Source organism: Puma concolor, chromosome A3 (genome assembly GCF_028749965.1).
Source record: "Puma concolor isolate L17-30 chromosome A3, mPumCon1.1.hap2, whole genome shotgun sequence".
Taxonomy (NCBI): domain Eukaryota; kingdom Metazoa; phylum Chordata; class Mammalia; order Carnivora; family Felidae; genus Puma; species Puma concolor.
Window position 1 is genome coordinate 12,345,132 of NC_141669.1, and position 20,080 is coordinate 12,365,211.

Consider the following 20,080-nt stretch of genomic DNA (forward strand, 5'->3'; position numbering starts at 1 on the left):
CAACATCAAAATGTCATAATGCGAACGAGCAGAATTCAGAAAGGCCAGGGACATTGGCTGCTCTGTTGGGTCCTGTTTAGTCTGAGGGTAATGAAGAGCTCACAGATGACCTGATTTCATTAAACTAGGTCAGATTCGGCTGAAAAGCGCCTATGACTCTCACCCAGTTATCCAGCGGGCTCTCCCTGCCCCCACCCTGCCCCCACCCTGCCCCCACCCCAGGGCTTGAATGCTTTCTGGGAATTAACGCTGAGTTTTGTCAATACAGTAGCTAAATCTCCATGGAATAATTGGACCTTTCCCTTTGGCTTCTATTTGTGCAGTGGGGAGGCCGGGCATGGGAGAGAAGGGGAGAGAAGGATGGGGAAATCTGAAATTGCCTTTTGGAGGCCGCTAGCACGGGACGTATGATTCGGGCGTAGCAGATGTCTATTGAGCCAAACATTCTGAGTTACAGCATCTTATCTGAGGGCTGTGTTGACAGAAGCTGCTGACCCGACTCAGTGAGGAAGTTTCCATGCAAACAAGGCTTTCAATGTGCGCAGGCTCCCCCAGGAACACACAGGCAGTCTGCAGCTTCCACAGTCTGACTGTGGGGACCAGGGAAGGGACCGGTCTGAGGGTGGAGGCAGGAAGCAGTGGTGTGTGCAGGAAGGTTGGGGGCTTGAGGGCTGTCCTTCGGGGGGCTCTGGAGGCAGAGGCAGGGTCAGCGGTGGGCATTCCGGGCAGGCAGAGCTTAGCTCATCCACATAGAAGAAAGCATTTCTAACAATAAGGACCAAACAAAGATTGGATGGGCTGTCAGACGAGGTCATTTAAATGTTAGACTTTGCTGAGCGTTTACTATGACGGATGTTGGACACTTCACCTACCTTTTTTCTGGGTTGAACAAACAACATCTCAATTGAAGGGGAGAGATGAGGAAATTGAGGTTGAGACATCTTAAGTGACTTATGTAGGGACCAGCAGGAATATGTGGCAGAATCAGGGCTTGAACCCAGGTTGTTCTCTGCTCATGTGCTTCCCATGCCCTGTGGCCCCCGTCCCTTGTTTGACAGCAGGAGATTAGAGCGTTGCTCGGATTCGGCAGAGGGGTCTCATTCATCGGTTGGAGGCTGGACTAGATGATTTCTTCAGCAGACTTTCTCAGGGAGAGTTGAAGGCCTTGAGGATTCAAAGGTTCAGGTTTCTTGTTACTGAAGAACCTGAGAAGGTCCTGGAAAGAAAAAGGCAATTTTGGAGTATGATCTCCCTCCCCCCCTCACCCTCACCTTGGACGTATCCAAGTGCTCCTGAACTTCCCATGCCATTTCCTTTGAGCAGCGTCTCCGGCCACCTCAGACTGGAGGAGTCGCTTGTCTGGAGCATCTACAGTGCCCACTGGGCTCCTTTTGGGTACTGAGCTCTCTGGGTGCCGGGCACTGGGCACTGGGCACCCTGTATCCTTGGCTGAGGGTCTGGTTTCCCAAGGACTGGCCTGAATGCTGGGCATCCCTGAGTCTTATGAAGCAGCAGGAAAACACTGTGGACATATGGTTGGTTTCGGAGACAAACCAGATGTCACCTCCCCACTTCTATAGAGCAGGAGGAAGAAATATCCCCCAAACACAGCTTGGCATTTGGAGACAGAAGACAGGTTGTAGTTCTGGTTTAATGTCTGTTTCCACCTGTGAGCCTTACCCCCGTAGCTTCCTCTGGACCTCTGTTTCTTCTTCTCGATGATGGGGGGGGGTGGTAACATATACCTCTTACAGAGGTCTGGTCAGGATTGTATGAGATCATGCAGATAAAGAGCCTCAGTGGGCTGTAAAGTGCTGGGTAGATGTGAAAAATACCCTGAGGCTGCAGAAACAAATCCTAGCAAATGTAAGCAAAACACGGGGAATTTATTTTAAAGAAATGGCTTGGAGGTTGCTCTCTGGAGCCTCAGGAAGAACTGGAGTCCAGAACTGCAAGTCCTTCCGAGACCTGGGGCAGCACACTTTCTCCCTCTTACCTCTGCTTTGCCCTGTGTGTCTGTTTCTTCTTCTGTCTCTGCTTGCCAGTCTATGTGGCGTCCAAGATGGCTGCCCTGAAACTCCTGAAGTTACACGTCAAGGGAACCAGTGACAACAGAAGCACCAATCTCCCTCTCAGTTCCAAATTCCTGAGACAAGACTGGGATTGACTTTGTTTGGTCAGGTTGTTACTCCTGGTCCAATCCTCTTGGCCAGAGGGGTGGAGTTACCTGGTGCAAGTAAGGTGTGTGTGGGGGGGGGTGTCCTCTCTGTGGTTATATGGATGGGGTGACCGTATAAGGAGAGAATTCCAGAGAAGAGCTGGGGAAGCTAGTAGTTCCTGGGCTGGATAGGCATCTCATACGTGTCCATCATACTCGCTTGGGTTATCTAATGCTGCGTGACAAAGTACCCCAAATTTCAGAGGCTTAACACAACCATTTATTATGCTCACTGATCTCTGGGTCAGGAATTCTAATAGGGCACAGAGAGGATGGCTTATTTTTGCTTCATAGTGTTTGGAGCCTTAGCTGCCAGACTCCAAGCTTGGGGCTATAATCATCTGAAGGCTTGTTTGGTCAAGATTTGGATAAGTAGGGGCGGCTGATGCTGGCTGCGGGGGGTCTCAGTTCCTCTCCACATGGGCTGCTTGGGCTCCCTCACAGCATGGTGGCTGGGTTCCCAGGGCGGGCATCCGAAGAGAAAGGCAGGCTGAAGTCTCATCATCTTTTCAACCTGGCCTTAAGAGTCACCCAGCATGGCTTCTGCACATTGTATTCAGTAGCTTTCGTTAGAAAGGAGTCATTAAACCTGACTCATGTTCAGGGGTGCCTGCGTGGCTCAGGCAGTTAAGTGTCTGACTTTGGCTCGGGTCATGAGCTCATGGTTTGTGAGTCTCAGCCTTGCATTGGGCTCTTTGCTGACAGCTCAGAGCCTGGAGCCTGCTTCAGATTCTGTGTCTCTGCCCCTCTCCCACTCATGCTCTGTCTCCCATGCTCTGTCTCTGTCTCTCTCTCAAAAATAAATAAACATTAAAAAGATAATTATAAAAAACTTGACTCTTGTTCAAAAGAGAAGGGAAATTAAGCTCAACCTTATAATGAGAGGAGAGGCAAGTTTCTAGAAAACAGAATGGGACTAGAAATATTGCTGGGGGCTTTTGGGGGGCAAATACAACTTGCCACAATATTTATAATAGTTTCCATTGCACTTGAAGAGACCTTTATAAGTAAGAAGCTGAAAGGCCACCTCCGGAGTTGTAAGCTAGCTTATGGGTTTCCCAAACCATTTTGGCTCATGGTGCCCGTAGACCAAAAGAAATACCTAACAGTTCTGTTTATTAAGTAGTTCTAGCCGATAACTTAATAATCATTTATCTCCTAACAAATTAGTACCCACCTGAAATAATCATACCCATAAATTGAAAGTAAAAGAACCATTTTTATCTCATTCTTGAATAAATACAGTGAACGGCATGTGAGCCTTTTGGGTGCTATGCAGCTTCTCTGATCCTGGCATCTGATTGGACACTAACATCTTCGTTTCCTGTCTCACAGTGACTTTCACACTTCATCTGCCCGTTATCACTGAACCCCCAAACCCCGCTTTGCGAGGATAAGATGTCGTTGAAAGGAATGTAGCACAATCTACTGTTGCAGGAAGGAACGACCACAAAGCACGTGGTTTGTGTGATGTCTAACGGATGTCAGGAACTGCTCCAAGATACAAAATACTCTTCAGTGCTTCCCTGAGTTTGCTGTGGGCCTCGGGGTACCTCAACCCACAGTTTGGGAATCGTGGGCTTAAACACAGAAGGTCCAGAATTGGGGACCTACTGATAATGCCAAAGGGGCAGCTTCTTAAGATTTCCAACTTCCTAACAAGGGCATTCAGATTTCAAATGTTTAGGCGACTCCGAAGTTGAGTAATTCAGAATCTGTGTAGTTAAGCTAACTTGTTGAAACCGATGAATTTTAAGGAACCACTTTGGTTCTCTTTCCTGGGTAACAGATGAGAAACAACGAGATCTCCTCCCTTCAGCCTCAGGGATGCTGGAGCTATGAGTTGCAGGTTGTCTTCAAGATATCGACACTTGCCCTGGAGAGTCATTCCTGGAGATCGAGGGAATGACAATACGCAGGGAACGCATCTATGCCACCAGAGTTTCCCATGTCAGCCCACGTTGGTCAAGAAAGGCAGAGAATAGTTTCATTCCAAGCTTAAGCCAATATTCTTGCCACTACACCAGGGCGCTGCCCAATATGACGGGAAATATTACACGAATGGTAAAAATGTGAGCTAAGCCCACCCCATCTCCAAACCCAAAAAGCTTCCGAGACCCCTGAAGTTAAATGGAGCTAAATCATCGACACAGTCTCCAAAGCAACTTCTTATTTAGTTCAGGACTTTCTATGTGACCCCAATCAGGTCATTTTCTAGCTCTTTGTTTCCTTAAATAGAGCACTGTAGAAGAAGAAGTCACTGTTTTTCTCTAAAGCTACTTAGCAAATTGCAAATGAAAGAGAAAATACACATGCAAACTAAGAGAGTTTGTCACCTTGCTGAACTAAAAAATATGGCCCAGTTTCACTTTCTCCTCCCTCTCTCTCTCTCTCTCTCTCTCTCTCTCTCTCTCTGTTTCTCATAATTCTCAGCCAAGACAATAGGAGTCATGTGATGTGACCGAGAAATTGGGCCAGTTAAAAATAGAAGGCGCACTCCACCAAGTTCATTAGAAAGTTGAAGTCTTATTGTTGATTGCCGTTAATTTATCTCTGCCTGCCACATGCGTGAGGGAGCAGGGCGACAGACAATTGGTGACTCTGAGAGCCGGAGCCCCCAGCCCCCCGCTTCCCCTCCTGCCCCAGCTGAGCAGCATCACCCCCGTGAACTCACCTGGGCCCCGATAATACCCTCCGCCCAGCCCCCGGGCCCTGTCTCCTCCAGGAGCCGTTTTAGCTGTGCAACAGTTCTGGTTGGCTTCTCCTCTCTCTCAATGGGGGTGCTCAGCACCCACCTTTGTAAACGGGGGTGCACTTCCCGGGCTTTATAGTCATTTCATTGAAAGGGCTATTCTTACCCCTATTTTGTAGCCGAGCAGATTGAGGCCCTGAGGGGTGGAGTGGGGGGGGGGGGGGGCGGGGCTGGAGCTGGAAGCCTCTCTTTTTCGGTTGGGTGATGGGTTATGTGGGTCCCTCTCCTAAAGCGTTGGGAGCATGGTATGCACTGGACGCCTGTACCCTCCCCGTGGCCAGTGCTGGAGTCGGGGAGGGGGTAAGTTAGGGCCGCCGCCATTCGTCCCGATGGTGAGTTAGCAGCGGTGGGGTTCACACATCGTTTCCCTCTGGGTTGGGCCAGCCGAGTCACAGACGCGGGAGTGGGCCGATGGAGGTTCAAGTCTCAGCCTTATTGCTGCTCAGGTTGGCTTGCGGGGCCCGGCTCAGCCCTCTGGCCTCTGGTTTCGAACACCCTTGTCCCAAGTTTCTACTTCAAGACCCACCTGAGGAAGAGCGTGATGTTTTCCCATTTGCCGCCTCGTCTCGTCAAAATCAAACCCGCGGGTGGGGGGGCCTCAGTGCTGAGTACGGGAGGCAGGCCAGACCCTGACCTTGAGCGTTCAGTGTCACCCCGACGAACACCCCGGGGAGTGCAGGCGATGACACCAGCCATCCAGGCTGGCCCAGAGGAGGGCTGAAAGGTAACTCTCCTCCTCACCCTTTTGGGAGGGATGAGCAGAGAGGGAGGGGGCCCAGGTCTTAGCGCCTCTTTTCTCCCTCTTCAGAGAGGGTGCACAGGGTAGGGGCTCTCAGCTGTGTGGCCTGATGTCTCCTGCCTCCCAGCGCACCGCACAGGGTGTGCACGGTGTGGTTTGAATGTGAGCTGCGGAGGAGGGTCCCAAACCTTGAGCGACTCGCCAAAAGTCGGCTTCTCAGCATTGTCTGGGGCCGTGGAAAGCTGAGGGGCCCGTCCCACGCAGGGAAGGTGCTTTGTCGGAGAGCAGCCTGGCGCACCTGCCCTCCAGGCGGGTGTTAAACCTCAGCTAACCTCAGGGCCACCCTGCCCACCTGGTGTCCCCTGGGGTGACTTCTGTCTTCCGAGGGCAGCTGGCAAAAGGAGGACCGTGGGGCAGGGGGTCTGGTGGGGAGGCTGGGAGGACCTGCTCACTTGTGGAGTGTTGAGATATGCCCGCCGCCGGCTCCCCCCGCTGCCTGGAAACAGGGCTGGCCCAGCTTCGATTAGAAGGTCTGGGAAGGCGGTGATCTGCACCGAAGGGGGGTAGAGAACAGAACCTTGAGGGAATCACCAGGAGATTCTTTGTCTTTTTTTTTTTTTTTTTTTTTTTTATAAAAAGCTTTTTTCGGGTACAGTGTATTTATTTATTTTGAGAGGGAGAGAGAGAAACAGCACCAATCGGGGACGGGGAGAGAGAGGGAGAGAGAGAGAATCCCAAGCAGGCTCCACGCTGTCAGTGCAGAGCCTGAGGTGGGGTTCAAACTCTTGAGCAGTGAGAGCATGACCTGAGCCATAACCAAGAGTTGGATGCTCATCCGACTGAGCCACCCAGGCGTCCCCTAGCCCAGTTTCTATCAGAAGGTGTGGGAAGGGTGTGTTCTAGACTGAATGGGGGTAGGGAACAGGATCTTGAGGGTGTTGCCAGGAGACTGTGGGATCTCTCTCCCCTTTTTGCTTTTACCGCTCTTTGTAGATTCTTCTCCTCTGCCCATTTCTAAGACCTGGGGGCTCTGCTGCCTCTCCAGTAACTGCCAACTCTGCCCACCTCCTCCCTCCCCTCCCTCTCCCCCTGCCCTTCTCTTCTCGCATAGACCTCAGGGCAGCAGAGCCCGATGCCAGGGTAGGACAGGGTCTTAGAGCCCTGGTCTGGTCTCCAAATTTCATAAGTGAGAAAACTGAGGCTAAGAGCAGAAAAGAGACTCCTTGGACGTTCCCGGTATATGTTGACAGGTCCAAAATGAATTCATAGAAACTACATTTCTGTGTAGCCAGGAAGAAGTGTTTTCTGAGACACCGTCTCCTTCTATCCAAGGCAATGTTCGTGGGGTGGTCCTAGCCGACCTACGGGACGCGTGACACGTATCATAGGGGGTCGGGGCTGGAATGTTGCTTTACCTGTTCCATGGGGACACTCGCTTGTCTGAGTCACAGGATTGTCCCCAGTGATGACAGAGTTCATATATGGAAAAGGGCCGATGTAATGCCAAGTGCACCGTGCACCCTCAACATCGTTCACTCACTTCTATGGAGAAGCAGAGGTCGGTAGTTAGAATATAGGTTCTAGAGCTAGATCACCTGGGTTCTGACCCTAGCTCTGCAGTTTACTGCGTGGCCTTCGGCAAGTTATTATTATTTTTTTTTTTTACCTCTCTGGGCCTCAAATTTCCTGTCTATGAAGTGAAGCTAACAATCATACCATTCTGTAGGGTTGGTGGAGGGTAGAATGAAGATTCAGTGAATTAAGCACCAAGAAGAGTACATGGTACCTCAGTACTCACTGTTAGCTGTATAATGAACGTTTCCGTCAACAAATCATGATTGTTATAACTGTGATTGTTTCCCCGTCTTCCAGAACTCAGGGCCCTTGGTAATGAAGAAGTCAGAGTACCCACAGAAAGGCAGGGTTCACGAATAATTCCCCCTGCTTACAATCATTGGGGATGTCCAGGGGAGATATGGAACAACTACTTCTCTTGGGATGCTGAAAAAGGGTTCCTGCATGGTAGGAGAAACTAGCATTGACATCCCCTTCAAAGACTCCACGCTTCAAGACAGCACTGTGAATTTTGAGGGCACTTAAAGAAACGTGCAGAAAGATACTGCAACTTCTTAAGAAGATGCTGATCTCTGCCTTTTCCCACTCATTCGTTCAGTGCTTGCAGAACACCTTCTACGTGGCAGACGTTGCTGGGGACCGACAGTGGATTAGGTATGGTCTCTACCCCCAGGAGAGACAGACACAATAAGCCCGTGTTTTCAGGGCAGCTTGTTGCAAACAATGAGTCTACGTGGGGCGCTATATGACAAAGGGGATGTTGTGGCTACTTTGGGAGAGTTCCACCAAAGAAGTCTTCAGAGAAGGAAAACATTCGCCTTGGGTCTTGCGAGTCAGATGAGTGGGAGTGCCCCCGACAGCTAAGAGGCACAGACATTCTCAGCACAGGGAACACCATCTTCTCTTTTCCTTCCTGACAGCCTCGTGAAACAGAGAACAGAATGGCGTGTAGCTGTTTTGTAAAATGGGAAAGGTTACTGACGGATCAACTGGTGAGCCTCCGAAGTTGCAAGAGTCCTCTGACCCCTGCCCTGGGACTCGCCACCATATCTGAGTTACTCTATTAACAATTACCAACCTTAAGGTTCATGCCTAATACCCATCATCCTTCCCTGGCTGGGGAGTTACCAGTTGAGGCGATCCCTCTATTTTTGAAATGCAGATCAAATGGACAAAGCTTATTTCCATCTCTGCCTCATCTTTTATAAATATCAAGGAATGCCCCAACATTGCCCCCATCCCACTCCCAACTCCGACCCACTCAAATCAAAAGAGGAGTTCAAAACCTCAACCTTGAAAAGCTTCTGGAATCCAATAGGCTCTGCCTTGCTTGCCTCATCACATCCATTCCCACAGCACGGGCAAGTCAGGTATGAGTTTCAGTTTACATGGGCCCCAGCATTGAAGGCTGAGTGCCCACCAAGTACCTCTGTGAGGGCAAGGCCCAGGAGTGACGCATGGCGACAGCCACCCACCACGTCCAGCCTGTGTGGTTATGGGAGAAAGGAGGACTTCAGGTGGCAGAATTATAAGGAGTGGGGAGAAGGCAGAGCCTCAGGCATTGGATGTCCCGCGGGCCCTGTAGAGGGTTGACTGATCCACTCGCCCTGATCCCATGGCTCTAGAGCTGTGCCCACATAGCTCAGCACACACCGAGGTCTTCAGCCTGGTGAAGCAGAAAGAGCAGAGGATTGGGAGTCACTGAGACCTGGGCTAGAAGCATGGTGGTGGCTCCACTTAGCTGTGTGGCTCTACATACAATGGGGCTAATCAAACTTAACTCAGAAGGTGGCGTGGATTAAACAGGAGGATGAGAGTAAGAATGCAGGCCTGGTGTTAGCTACAAACACATACAGGGTGATCAGCAGATGTTAATATGTCAGACAACAGGCATGTATTGAGCACCTGCTAAGACTTCCATCTTGAACTGATGGTCTTTAACCATCATTGTTCAACCTGACATTATTCATTCACTCAACAAACATTTATTTGAGATGAACTCTATGTCAAGCCCTGAGGTTTGTGCTGGGGATGCCGACAAAGATAAGATGGATAAGTGTCCCTGTGGAATGCCTACACCATATACTGTCTGCAGCTTTGTCTATAAGGTTGAAATATCGGAAACAACCCAAGGCCCAACAATAAAGGAATGGTTAAGTAGATGGTTTATTCACACAAAGAAGCCTTGTTATAGGATCGTGTTGCCAAGTATTTTTGTTATAATAGTAACTGAAGCAAGCAGGAAAGGAGAAGTTTTTAAAGTTTTTTTATTGGGGCGCCTGGGTGGCGCAGTCGGTTGGGCGTCCGACTTCAGCCAGGTCACGATCTCGCGGTCCGTGAGTTCGAGCCCTGCGTCAGGCTCTGGGCTGATGGCTCGGAGCCTGGAGCCTGTTTCCGATTCTGTGTCTCCCTCTCTCTCTGCCCCTCCCCCGTTCATGCTCTGTCTCTCTCTGTCCCAAAAATAAATAAACGTTGTAAAGTTTTTTATTTATTTCGAGAGAGAGAGAGAGCAAGCACGGAGGTGGGGCAGAGAGAGAGGGAGAGAGGGAATCCCAAGCAAGCTCTGTGCTATCAGCGAGGAGCCCAATGTGGGGCTCGAACTCATGAGCCGTGAGATCATGACCTGAGCTGATACCAAGAGTCGGATGCTTAACCGACTGAGCCAACCCAGGTGCCCCAGGAAATGAAATTTTAAGTACAATTGGTCCTCAATATTCATGGCAGTGTTCTACAAAGTCACTTCAAACACTGACTCAGTGAACAGGACCATTGTTCTTAGGAGAAATACATGGTTAGGTTCCTGTGAGCTTCTGTTTATAGCATTTTTGTCAACTGACCAATTCCTATTCTTATTTTATGTGTGTTTCTGTTTAAAGACACTTTATTTGATATCTATTGTTGATTCATCAACATAGAACTCATGGCCAACAGTGCTATGGCCCCTGCCTTAATGAAGCTTTTCTAACACATGTACTTTTTCTTATAAGACACATCACAGCTTCCTGGCTCTTGAGAACACTTGCAGCATTATGGCGGGGGGCTATTTTAAACAGTGAAATCACCAACAGGAAGCACACAAATACAAAAAACATTGCGCTAAATAGATTGGCAAGGGGCCATTTATTTACAGTATGGAGCTGAAACAAGAAGGCAGAGACTCTCCTTGGTTTGCCTTGGCTGGGAACCCGAATGTAGGGTCACTCAAACTCGTCACTTTGTGCATGTCAGTGAATGACCATGAAAGTTCTTTGAGCATCGGTTTTGAGGTTACAGATGCGTTTTAGTGAGTAGGGAAATTTGCAAATAAGGAATCCATAGAGGGTGTGCATGTGAATAATGTAGGACATCGCATTAGTATCGATGCATTTCTGTTTTGTTTTGTTTTTTAAGTTTATCTGTTTTGAGAAGAGAGAGGGAGAGAGAGAGAGAATCCCAAACGGGCTGCGTGTTAGTGGCACAGAGCCTGTCACGGGGCTCAACCCCACAAACCGTGACATCATGACCAGAGCTGAAACCAAGATTTGGCTGCTTAGCTGACTGAGCCACCCAGGTGTCCTGATGCTTCTCTGTTTTAAAATTTTCGTTAATGTGATCCAGTTGGGTTTTGTCCCCTACATTTAAACATAAATACTCCTCAGAGAAAATGAACGTGCAGCCCGCATGTCGCCTCCTAAACCCTCCCTCTCCACCTACTTTGTCTCCTCAGCTTGGTCAGTGGGCTCAGAGATGGTGGAAATGAGGCGTCAAGGTCAGTAGCTCCCAGCCTGGGCAATTCCACAGCGACTGAAGTTTCTGGAGTGGCAGTAAGGCCAGCCACAAATGCTTGTAACTGCTGTCCCGTGTAGCTGCCGTCCCGCCCTGACGCAGGACCCCTCACTAGAGAACAGCACTGGGCAGTTTCTCTCAGGTTGTGATCCTGTCCTCTCTGCATGGCTCCCAGGAACTCAGCCCCGTCAGAAACTCCCATTTTCCCGTGTTTTGACGCTAATTAAAGGTCTTCCTAAAACTTGGACTCTTTGGAAGAAGGATTGAATATTCCTTTGATTCAATATGTCTGTGATGGAAACATTTAGAATTATTGCTCTAAATAATGTAAAAGGCACCCTTTTCTATTCTTTTTTAAAGTTATTTGTCAAGAAGCCTGCTTACCTGTTGACGGGACCTCGTATGCTCCATTGGATTATTCTAGGGGTCCATTTGAAGGGAAAGATCCAGAAACATCTTCATCAATACTTGCAGAGGCTAGGAGCAGTATCGTCCTAATTCCTGACTATGGGGGCAGGAAATTCCAGGCCACAAAGGTTGCTAACATTTTTACCTGATTTGCCTCCGGATTTAAAGGTACGTGAATGGCTTGTTTGTCTAACTCAGCTCTGCTCAAATCAATCTTTCATGGATCCCCCCAGTAAAGATCACCTTGGGTCAAAGGTCACAGGTCATCATGGTTCTCAAATACCTACCCATTTTGTAAGAGTTCCAAAGTGGACAATTACTCGGAAATTAGCACAAAAGAAAAGCAAGTATTTCCAAAAACTAATTGGGAAAAAAAATGAGTACAGCAAGCGAAGTGATGTTCCTGATGTTGTCTTTATGGCTCTTCCAATTAATTTCCAGTTTTTCTCCAACTTGACTTGCAATAACGTAGAAGATGATAGAAGGCACCTGCTGTTGATGTAGAGCTCCCTTGTGCTATGTCTGCTGCATGATTCTTGAGCTACGATCTTCACCCTTCCTGTACCTGTGTGTGCTCGTACACACAAAGCATTTTTAAACACGTGTGAGCCCAGGCAGCCTTCAATGTTCTAACAGAGATTCCCTACAGTCATTAATTCAGGGCTACCATTGAGAAAAAAAAAAAAAACCGAATCAAATCCAGCCAAACCAAACCTTAGAAGGACTTTCCAAAAATAACACAGTTTTGTAGCTCATTCTTAGGGTGCAAAGCTATTAATTTTGACTTAATAAAAAAGTCAAAGTGTTCCTAGAAACAAGCAAGAAATAAATAGGGGCATTAAGATTATATGGAGGGGAAGAAACTGAGAAGCGAGCAAGGGGTTGTGTGAATGGAGTGTACTAAGGCAGCGTGTGCAGTGTGAATAGCCCAGGTTGGTTAAATGATGCATTTTATTTTATTTTATTTTTAAAATTTTAGATTATTGATTTTTGATAGAGAGACAGAGTGAGAGCGAGGAAGGGGCAGAGAGGGAGGGAGACACAGAATCCGAAGCAGGCTCCAGGCTCCAAGCTGTCAGCACAGAGCCTGAGGCGGGGCTTGAACTCATGAACCGGTGAGATCATGACCTGAGCCGAAGGTGGACGCTTAACTGACTGAGCCACCCAGGTGCCCCAATACATGCATTTTAAAAGGTAGGTGCTCATGCCCACAACTCGTGACCTTTGGAGAATCAAGGAGTTGGGTTTGGATGAAAGGAAGTAATTTTTTTTCCATGAGGAATGAGAAGGATTTTAAACTATTGTTTCTTTGAAGGGAGACCTCCAAATCTTAGCATTGAGATGCCTCATATTTGCCTCATGGTAAATATTTTTTAATTAATTAATTTAAATAATTTTAAATTATTTTAAAATTAATTAAAAGAAATTTTAACATTTCTATTATAAATTTTTAGGGCAAGAATTAAAAAGAAATCCATCTGTTGATATTTATTTTTCTTGTCTTTTGTTAACCAAAGATTTTTTGGAATGTTCCAGCGTAAAGTTACGACTTTTGTCCATCTTGGATAGGGACAGCTTCTGCAACTTGGGTCGTCCTGCTAGGGGAAAGGACACTTTAAAAGGGGCTGGGGCGCCTGGGTGGCGCAGTCGGTTAAGCGTCCGACTTCAGCCAGGTCACGATCTCGCGGTCCGTGAGTTCGAGCCCCGCGTCAGGCTCTGGGCTGATGGCTCAGAGCCTGGAGCCTGTTTCCGATTCTGTGTCTCCCTCTCTCTCTTCCCCTCCCCCGTTCATGCTCTGTCTCTCTCTGTCCCAAAAATAAATAAACGTTGAAAAAAAAAAAAAAACTTTAAAAAAAAAAAAATTTTAATAAAAAAAAAAAATAAAAAAAAAAAATAAAATAAAAGGGGCAGAACTTGGTGACCTTGCCCAGTGACCCTGTCTCTTCTTCATTCAGCAGAGGGAGTTTCCAGAAAGTATGGGCATGGCTCCAAGGTGCCAAATGGATTCACTCAAATGGTTGTTTATTCCCTTGGCATCGAAGGTGTGAGAAGTACGTTTCGAAGCACCCACTGTGTGCCAAACCCCGATCTGGATGCCTTGTCGATCTCGTGTAATCTTTTTTTTTCAATATTTTTTGTAAAGTTTATTTATTTATTTTGAGAGAGAGAGAGAGAGAGAGGGAGGGAGAGGGAGAGAGAGAGAATCCCAAAGAGGCCCCACACCCAGCACAGAGCCCGACACAAGGCTTGAGCTCATGAATGTGAAATCATGACCTGAGCTGAAACCAAGAGTCAGACACTTAACCGACTGAGCCACCTGGATGCCCCTCTCCTATAATCTTTAAGTGATGTTACAAAGTGGACATGAAGAATTTCCCTGTTTATGGGGCACTTGGGTGGCTTCGTCGGTTAAGCATCTGACTGCAGCTCAGGTCAAGAGCTCACAGTTTGTGGGTTCGGGCCCCGAGTCGGGCTCTGTGCTGACAGCTCGAGCCTGGAGCCTGCTTCAGATTCTGTCTCTCCCTCTCTCTCCGGCCCTCCCCTGCTTGTGCTCTCTCTCTTTCTCTCTCAAAAATAAATACAGTTTTAAAGAATAATAAACAAACAAATAAACGCAAGAAGCTCCCTGTTCCAATGAGACGGCACAAGAGAAGTTGTAACTTACCAGCTACATGGCTGAGCTGGTATTAAACCGGGTGTGTCAGTCTTTGTGGCTTTCCGTTGGGTCACACTTCTCAGGAGCTCTGGAATCACCATGCAGGGGAGATGGTGCCCCTGAAAGCCCACCAAGGAGGGAGGGGGATTAAGGCTGGTCCGGTCAAGCTAGGGCAGAGGTGGCGGTGCCCCAGCGGTCTCGGGTCAAATGAAGCCTGATCCTTTCGTAGCTTGATTTGGCCTCGAACTGGGAAACAGATGGGTCTGGGCTGTCTGAGGGTCTGGGGGAGGCTGAGCAGACAAATGGGTCCTGGCTGCAATTGCTCCTGCCCCGAGGGCCCGGGGCTGGGGGCTGCTTTGGGAAGGGGACCCCAGTGCCTATATACCTTTTGACTTGTAAAACCTTGGATAACAATTCATCTGTGAGGCTGCAAGGCTAGAGAGCTCTCACCCTTTCTGAGGGCAGCTGACTGGGAGACCCGGGGCAAGTTCAGGGAGGTAAGGCAGATGTCAACAGGTGTGTTAAAAACAAGGTGGCTGGTTGCCCAAAAAGAAGACCCCAAGGGCCACGGAAAGATGCCTAATGGACTTCATGCTCTTTCAACCGCAAAGACTCATCCTTTCACAATGCCGGTTAGTGGGGTTGTTTCGAAGAGATGTGGGGTTGCCTAGCTGTGGGAATGCCCTGAAATTGGATAAGCGGGGACCCAGCTCACAAGTGTGGAATGAATGAATCGATGAATGGAAACTTGGACACTGATTCACTCACTACTCACTTATCAATAGGAAGGCCAACCATCTGGTTTGCCTAGGACCCAGTTGTTTCCTGGGACGTGGGACTTTCAGTCCTAAAATGAGGAATGTCCTGGGCACACCAGAACTAGATGGTCCCCCAGGTACTGAGAACTGATGATGGACCAGACCCTGGGCCCTGACGGGGCATATGGGGCTAAATCGGACGCAGTCCCTGCTCTCAAGGAGTCCACGTGTAGTCAGGAGAGATAAATATGACACGATAGGGTCACGTTCAAGAGCAAGGCTGTGGAGTCAGAAGCACCATGATGGCTTTTAAGAGGAGGAGCAGGTGCCAGAGGCGAGTCTTGCTGGGGGAGGAGCCCAACAGATCTCTGGAGAAGCTTGGGAAGAAGGGCTTTGGGACCCAGGGAGAGCTGGGACAAAGGCCTAGGGTCTACAACAATGTGTTGCCGCAAGAAGCTGGGGGCACCGTGTGTATGCGTTTGTGTGTGTGTCGGGGACAAATGGGGGAACACAGGGGTGATGGTGAGGTTGGAGAGGTCTTGGAGGGGCCAGGGGACAAGTTGTCGACCGTGTGAAGAAAAATGAAATTTATACTGTAGGCAATAGGGAGCTACTGAAGGCGTTTTAAGCCGGAGAGATAGAATCCAACATTACAAAACGTTTCATCCATTCAACAAATGTTTGCTAAGCGCCTACTGGGTGTTAGGCATTGTGCTAGGGGAGCGAATGCATGCTTGCAGGCATGGCTGTCTGCCAAAAAGTTTCTTTTTAATTTTCCAGTTGCCGAGAGGGTCCTTGAAATCCAGGGCCTGGCTGATAGGACGTTCGGGCCTGTTGGCCTCTGTCAGAAAAATTGTTCCGCAGTGAGCAAATCTAAGGAGGAGACCGCCGGCACCAGCTCCAACCTCCGCCCCTTATCTGTTTTTCTTTTTCCGAAAGACCTTGAGGACTGCAGCGGATTCCACTACAAAACGGTTACACAATTTCCCCCCAGAGAAAGCGAGCTTCCACCTTAGGGGATGAATAAGCCCTTTCTTTTCTGGAGAGCCGGCCAATGGAGGCCCCGGGCTGGGTACTGCAGGAGGCACGGTGCGGGGGGACAGCAGGCCTCGCTCTACTTTGGGGGTGCCGGTGTTGTCATTAAACAGAGTCTGCACGGCAGAGGCGGGGGCTGCAGGCGCCCCGGGGAGGCCGACACGGCAGGGAACGGGGGTCAGCCTGCAGCGAGCGGGCGGCCCCCCAATTCCGCGCGGCCCAAGCATCCATTTTTCCGGGGCTGCGGGTCCTATAAATGGTGCCTTTGAGGAGAGCTGCCCTGGTGACAGCAGGTCCCTCCCTGCAGCACCCACTCGGCCACGGGATTCTGAAAGCTGATTGTCCCTTCTCAAGCCCTGCCCTCCTGCGACATTGCTCACGCTGACCATTGTCTGCAGAAAGAGGCCATTGTCTGGGGCTTACATACCTGCTGACGGAGGCACATGAAACCAGCAGAGCTTTGGGGAGACAGAAATCCACCCAAAACAACAAAAAAACCTGAGCCTAGCCGGAGGGCAGAGTTTAGACGGGGCTTGTTGAATTTCCTGATCTGCTGGTGTTCTTTCCAAGAGGAAATGCCCCCCATTATGGGAGGATCAGAGTTTTATCTCTGGGCTGGAATGACACCATTTGTGCCTTTGTGTCAACAGCACAGAGGGGCATTGTTTAGGGTTATGTGGCCGGCGCTGGGAAGGGCTTGTTTGAAGAGAAAAAAAGAGAAAACCCAGAACAATGTTTACCCAGCAGGCAGCTCCTGCCAAAGCAGCCGCCACCCCGTGCACTGGGATGTCAGCTGGCCCGCCCGGGCCCCCTCGGCTGTGCCTCGGCCTCGAGTGCAGCCGCGCGGGCAGCTGGCGGGGACAGGTACACCGTGCCAGCGCCTAAAGCACCAATACCCAGCACCGCCCCCGATCCAGAGCCGAAGGTCAGTGCCGGGAGAGCAGAACCGCCGCTCCGGGGTGCAGGCAGGACCTTGAGGTCTGCCGAATCGCTTTGGGGATTCAGCCTCAAGAGAGTTGCTACTCCAAGTGTGGTCCCCGCGCCAGCGGTCTCTGTCTTACCAGGAGCTTGTTGGAAACGTAGGCTCTCGGGGCGCCTGGGTGGCTCAGCCTGTTAAGCGTCTGACTCTTGGCTTTAGCTCAGGTCGCGATCTCACGGTGTGGTGAGTTCGAGCCCCGCGTGGAGCTCTCTGCGCTGACCGTGTGCAGCCTGCTTGGGGTTCTCTGTCTCCCTCTCTGCCCCTCCCCCGCTCACGCTCTCTCTGTCTCTCTCAAAATAAAATAGCGTAGGCTCTCGGGCCCCACCTCGGATCTGTCCCAGCTGAAGCTGCATTTTATTTATTTTTGAAAAAAAAAAATGTTCATGTTCATTTAGACATGTTTATTTTTAATGTCTATTTAGACGGACACAGAGCACAAGTGGGGGAGGGGCAGAGAGAGAGGGAGACTCAGAATCCGAAGCGGGCTCCGGGCTCTGAGCGGTCAGCACAGAGCCCGACGCGGGGACTGAAGTCACTAATGGTAAGATCACGACCTGAGCCGAAGCCAACCGTTGGACATTTAACGGACTGAGCCACCCAGGTGTCCCTTGAAACTACATTTTAACAAGATCCCCTGGATGAATTTACACCTTAAGCTTGAGAAGCATTGGTCTAAAGGAGGGGTTCTCAAACATGACTGCACGTTGACATCACGCGGAGAGCTTTTACAAGTTCCAATGACCCGCAGCATCTCAGGCCATTAATGTCAGGATCTCTAAGGGAGGAAGGACCATCAGTATTTTCTAAGACCCCCCAAGGGATTCCAAACTATCTCCAAGTTTGAGGCACAGGAGTGAGGATAGTGCCCTCTTTCTCTGTCCCAGCACGGAGTCTGCACTGGTTATGATGTGGCAGTTCCTGAGCATTTTCTTTTTTTTTTTTTTTTTTTAATGTTTATTTATTTATTTATTTTGAGAGAGAGCACTTGTGTGCGAGAGCAGGGGAGGGGCAGGGAGACAGAAAGAGAGAGAGAGAGAGAGACGAGAGAGAGACACCAGAGAGAGAGAGAGAATCCCAAGCAGGCTCCACACTCAGCTCAGAGCCCACAGGTCTTGAACTCACGAACCGTGAAATCATGACCGAAGTCAAAATCAAGAGTCAGATGCTTTACCGACCGAGCCACCCAGAAGCCCCTCCTGAGCATTTTCTGTGTCAGAAATGCTGAGGTTTCATCGATGAAGATGGTTATGTGTTCATGACTACAGTGCCTTTCTGGCCAAAAGAACTCCTATTCATCCTTCAAAACCCAGTTAAAAAGCCTCCTCCTCCGTGATGCATTCCTAGATCTCCTGAGGCAGGGAAAAATGCTTCTTCCTCTGAACTCCCATGGCCCTCTGCCTCTCTGTATTGTTGCACTTGTCACATTAAGGTTTAGTGATCTATTTACTTGTCACTAGACTGGGAGCCCTGGCTTCAGGGACTGCATCGTATTTATCTTTGTATCCCTGGGCCTGGGGCGGGGCCTGGGCATGCAGTTGGCGCTCAATAAATGCTGTTGACTGACAACATGAATACGAAGACAAATACCTGAATGAACGCAAGCCTGAGTGAAGACACCTGCCCTGCCTTTAAAAAAACAAAATTCTAGGGGCTCCTCGGTGGCTCAGTGGGTTAAGCGTCCGACTCTCGGTTTCGGCTCAGGTCATGATCTCATGGTTTTGTGAGTTTGAGCCCCACATCGGGCTCTGCGCTGACAGCTCAGAGCCTGCTTGGGACTCTCTCTCCCCCCCCCCTCTGCCCCTCCCCTGCTCACGCTGTCTCTCTCTGTCTCTCAAAAATAAATAAACTTAAAAAAGAAAAAAAGAAAAACCTAAAATTCTAGCAGAATAGATCACCTTGCACAGTTAATGAGACGTTGACTTCTGATGGGTGTTGTGACTGAGGTCTGACCGGGGTCCTGTGGGCGTGCAGAGCAGGGGAGAGGGGCTTTCTTAACCACCCCGCTCCAGGCTTGCCGGGAAGACGGTGGCCCACAGACTGCTCAGTGCTGCATCTCTAGTCCAGACCCCAGAGATTGCACCCGAGGGGTCCCCTTGGGCCCCTTCCCTTATCATATTTGGGAACAGGAAGATCCTCCAACGGATGGAAGCTAAAGATTCTGTTTTTGTTTCTGGACGATGCTGGTGTCGTTACCTTGTGCCCCAGGCCCCAAAACACGAGCCCGGAGAGCGTCCAGGGGAGTCTAATGGGCCTGGGTGACTGCTAAGCGGATGGTGTGGCCGCCTGGGCTGCTGTGTGTCTGTGGCAGCTTGGCTTGCAGGCCAGCGGATGACTGCAAAGGTCAGGGTTCAACCGGCTGCCGCCTTCCGCGGTCGGAAGCAGAACAGACTTCCCAGGCTGCCCGTGCTCCAGGCTGGAGCCCGCTCCCTCGCTGCCGAGGACTCACCAAGCCAGGAGTCCTCGGGGACGGGCAGACGTCGGCCGATCGGATAAATGGGTACAAAAGAAGCCGAGGCAGGTGGTGGGAGTTGGCAGGCAGAGGCCAGGGGTCAGAGGGCCCAAGGTTTGAGACAAGAGACGGGAGGCCGAGACAGGCAAAGTGGAGCCGTCTGGCTCCAGAGCCAGGAGAGGGGTCCGACTTGCAGCTGAGTTTTAGACCCCCCCGGTGGCCTGATGCTGAAGAGTAGTGTCATTAGGTGCCACATCAGGTTCCCGAGGGCGTCCTCCGAAGGAAGGTCTCTCCCGGAGCTCAGCGGGGACACCATTCTAGAGCCACATTGCGGCTCTGCGGGGACGTTTGAGAGGGAGATTTCCCTCTGTCTTTTCTCATGTCCCTGCCCAGGCCGGGGCTCCTTCTCTGTGTCAAGGAAATCAGTTCTACTCTTCACCAGAGTGCATCTCCCTATTCCCTGCACACCCCACGCCGGCACCTCGTGTGTCAGGGGGTCAAGACCTGCTCAGGTGAAAGTGACCCTCGAAGTCGTCAAATCCCCACACGTGCAATCCCCAAAGTTTCCTTCGGGAAGATAGCCTCAAGAACGGAAGGACAGAAAGTACCAGACAGGCCAGCGAGGGCTCGACTTCCAGGAGAGAAAGAAAGCCTGGAGCGGGCGGGGGTGGGGGGGGGGGCGGGGGTTCTTCTCATCTCGGGTTCTGTCCTTTCCAGTCCCTCTGATGCCGATGCCGGGCAGCTCC

At 50.1% G+C, this 20,080-nt stretch overlaps 2 long non-coding RNA genes across 3 annotated transcripts in view; one reads left to right on the forward strand and one right to left on the reverse strand.

Moving 5' to 3' along the window:
• Positions 1 to 20,080, forward strand: part of LOC112864334 (uncharacterized) — an 80,975-nt gene that overhangs the window by 6,003 nt on the left and 54,892 nt on the right. For both annotated transcript variants that reach the window (XR_015248885.1, XR_015248884.1), the window contains one exon: positions 11,410 to 11,625. This is a non-coding gene — a long non-coding RNA (uncharacterized LOC112864334). The remainder of the gene's footprint in view (positions 1 to 11,409; positions 11,626 to 20,080) is intronic.
• Positions 812 to 6,256, reverse strand: LOC147582252 (uncharacterized). The gene is made up of 2 exons (XR_015248886.1): positions 5,497 to 6,256; positions 812 to 1,216 (listed from the first exon to the last, which is right to left on the reverse strand). It is a non-coding gene; the product is annotated as an uncharacterized LOC147582252 (long non-coding RNA).